Here is a 4,149-nt window from a genome sequence, read left to right on the forward strand (position 1 = left end):
TCCTGGTATGCGGCTGAGATCAGACTGGGTGGTGCTGAGGCCAGGATCCTAGTCTCAAGCAGCTCTTTTTCCCAAGATGGCGTGGTCGCTGTGCCCGTGCTGGCTGCCCAGGACCTAAGTGTCCTTTTATAGACAATTAGATAAAGAAGCGTCGTACATATATACAATAGAATATTACTCAGCCATAGAAAAGAAGAAATCTTACCATTTTCAATAATATGGATGAACCTATAGGGTATTATGATAAGGGAAATAAATCAAAGACAGAAAAAAATAGTATACGATTTTACTTATATGTGTAATCTAAAGAATAAAACAAAATAATAAAGAAAACAGAGATTCATAGATATAGAGAACAAACTATTGCCAGATGGGTCAGGGAATGGGTGACTGGGTGAAAAAGATGAAGGGATTAAGAAGTACAAAATTGGCAGTACAAAATAGTCACTGCGATGTAAACTACAGCATAGAAAATATAGTCAATAATATTGTAATAACTATATATAGTGCCAGATGATTACTAGACTTATCGGGGAATCACTTTGTAAATTATATAAATGTCTAACCTCTTTTCTATATACCTGAAAGTAATATAGACTAATATTGAATGTCAACTGTGATTTAAAAATAAATGTAATTTAATTTAAAAAATCATGACAAAAATAAAAATAAATTGCATAAATTTTTGTTAACTAGTCAAATGAAAAATAAGGTGTCAAAAGTACCCTATGGTTTAAATTGTGAACAAAAGACTACACATTAGATACTTTATCTCTAAATACTGACCTATCTGTTTTGGTTCCTACCAGAATTACCTAAATCACATTTTGTCTCCTCTTACCTGAAATATTTTATCTTGAAATAACTTTCTCTTTGGCTCCTAGTTCTAGCTTCTATCTTCAATAGTACCTCTGAGAAATTTTATCTATAGAAAGGTTTTCCTATTCTCCTATCATTTCTCTATACAGAAACTTTACTACCATACACTATTCTAAGAACTTTATATATGTTAACTCACTTAACCATAATAAATTACTCCTTTGTCTCCATTTAAAAGATGATGAAACTAATGCCCAGAGAGGCTAAGTAGTGTTCCCAAGATATCATAGTTGCTAAGTGGTGAAGCTTGGGTAAAAACCCAAGAAGTCTGGCTCCAAAACTTATTTTCCTAATGAATAAAAAATAAAACGCAGACACCTAAACCTGAAAATATCTTCCTCTACGTTCAAATCATACTCAGTTCTCACCTGATCCTAGAGGCCTCCATAAATATTAGTAAGATCAGCCATATTAAGCAATGTTCCCCAAGCCATTCAGAAACTTAATTGTAAAGCAAAAACTCCTGGGATAGAAGGATTTTTTCCCTCACAACTGCTGTTGTAGAGTTCTTTCTATTCTACAAACTATTCTAGATTATACCAGTGATAGTGTTACAAAATTAACAGGATTAGGTTCAGGAAAGAGAGAGAAAATAGAAGGAAATGGTGAAAATAATGAAGTGGGAAGGACAATTCCACTTTCCACTCTCCTGTGCCCTAGAATTTGTGACTTCCTTAGGAAATTTTCAGGCAGGGTTAGAAGCCAGCAACCTTTTGGGAAAAAGGCCATAAAATCTGTGCTTGAGCATAGTCGATCTGCAATAAACATAATGGCACTATTACAACTAGTCGTTATTTACTCTAATTGTACCATGCAAAAATAATTGATGACAAAACAAAGTTCACAGCACTTGCCCCATTATACTCTTTTTAATTTACACTTTCCCTTTGGTCCCCCAATGTGTAGCCAGCCCATGGCTGTCTTCCATTCCTAGCTCCTCGAGGCTTTTTGCAAAAGACAGTCCAGTCTCATCTGGCTGGTGTGTCTCAGTGGTTGAGCATCAACCCATGAACCCAGGAGGTCAGGGCTCGGCTCGAATCCCTGTCAGGGCACATACCCAGGTTGCGGACCCAGTAGGGGCATGCAGGAGGCAGTGGATCAATGGTTCTTTCTCATCATTGATGTTTCTGTCTCTCTCTCTTCTTCTCTCTGAAATCAATAAAAATATTTTTTTAAGCAAAGATAGTCCAGTCTCCCCTAACAGGGTGTAATGGAGGACCCTGTCACACTCACCTGACACACTTAGTAGTGTGTGTTCATGGTGGAAAGGAAAACCTCATGGTTGACACTTATGGTCATTCCCTGAAGGAGAATGGACAGTCCTGGGGTCTAAGACATCCAGCCTTTTATATTATAGGGGCATTAAATTGCATAGCAAGTGCTGCAACATGACTTTTCATTTTCTTTCTGCTTTCACATCTTCACAGGGCTAAGAAGTAAGAAGGAAGCAACCCTTCCCTGGGAAATGGGAAGGAGGGACAGGTCATAGATTCAGTAGTTTCTGCTCATGACCACTCATAACAAGTGACTTTCAAAACTTCTTAAGGTGTTATTCTTTGTCCTTGGCCATGTAGACATGATAGAACTTGAGCCAGTTTCTTGAAAGTGGATAATAGCATTTTGTGCTTCAGATTTATGTGAACTGATCTCACAAGAAAAAAAAAAAAAGAACCAGCTCCACAATCCCTCACAGCCTTTCTCAATAAGCAGACTATATCAAGGTATTTCTGATGAGAGCACATTTAGTCACCTATATCAATTTTGACAAAGAAGGAAAAACTGGGCAATGTAATCTCTGCAATCAGTTTATACTATTTTCAGCCCTGGTCAAGTACTCTTCACAACCTTCTTTCTATAATGTTACCTAATAAATAGAGGCCTTGGAAGACCAGCTCCAGAGAAAATTTCTAGAACTCTTTCAGCAGAGAAGAATTTAGTGGTCATTTCAAATATAAATGAAAGGAAATGAAGGCTTATCTGCTCTACCTATTTCTTTACTATATTCCTCTTCTTTTTTTCTTAGAATGGAGACCCTCCCTCTGCAACATACATGTGTACATATGCACACACATGTACACACAAACACACACACTTTAGCCAAATTCTAGGGAACCTATTTCTAGTGGCATCTCTAAAAGTTGATCCCTTTTATCTATTTGCAGTAAGTCGTCACTTTTCTTTCCTGTCTGTATTGATAAGTTTCTCTCTAGTTTGGTCTTCTGCCGATAGTTTTGACCTGCAGCCATTTGACAAGATACAGCATCCATTTATGATTAAAACACTCAATAAATGATGCTCCTAAAAGAAGTGAGGTGGAGAGAAACCAAGATGGTGGCATAGGTAAACACTGGAAATTGCTGCCTCCCACAACAACTTCAAAAACACAACTAAAAGACGGAACGGACATCATCCAGAACCACAGGAAGGCTGGCTGAGTGGAAATTCTACAACTAGAAGGAAAGAGAAAACCATTCCGAGACTCAGAGGAGCTGCGGTGCGGGGAATAAAATACAGAGGTACAGAGGTGCATGCGGAGAGGGCTGGCGGCTGAACTCCAGTTCCGGGCGAGTCTCTGGGGACCCAGACTCATACGGGAGAAACTGGACTGTCTGGCATCAGTCGGAATTCGAGGGCAGCTTTATCTCGGGGGTGCTTGCAGCGATTGCCGGGACACTGAGAAGCAGGGCCTCTGAGGGCAGGACTGAGAGCAGCCATAACTGCTTGCTCCGCCCTGTTGATCCCCTGGGACCCCGCCCGCCCAAGCCATGCATGGAGGCTTTTGCATATGAAAGGCCTGGCCCTTTGCAATCTGATAATTACCTAACAAACTGCAGCTGGCCCAAGGCCCCACAGCAACTTGCATTGAATCACAGCTGGCTCCTGCTGGGTAGCCTCAGGCAAAAGCTAGATTAACACCTCCCTAGAGATCCAGGAGCCAGTGTGGGACCATCCAGATTGCAGCTCCTCGGATCCATAAAACACACTCAGGGGGCAGACTCAGTGAGCACCAAAGCCCCATTGAAGCAAGTCTTGCCCCAGAGGGGTGTCTCTAGCACAAAAGTTCTCCCACTGCAGACACAGCTGATTCTCACAGCCAATTGGCCTAGAGGTCAATCCCTCCCAGTGTTACCTACAACAATCAAGGCTTAACTACAACAAGACTGTGCACAAAGCCCACAAGGGGGTGCACCAAGAGTGTCTACATCAGGTAAGTGGGGAGGCTGAGCTACTGGGCCCTATAGGACACCTAGCACAGAAAGCCACTCTATC

The sequence above is a fragment of the Myotis brandtii genome, unplaced genomic scaffold (assembly GCF_000412655.1).
Source record: "Myotis brandtii unplaced genomic scaffold, ASM41265v1 scaffold962, whole genome shotgun sequence".
In the NCBI taxonomy this organism is placed as follows: domain Eukaryota; kingdom Metazoa; phylum Chordata; class Mammalia; order Chiroptera; family Vespertilionidae; genus Myotis; species Myotis brandtii.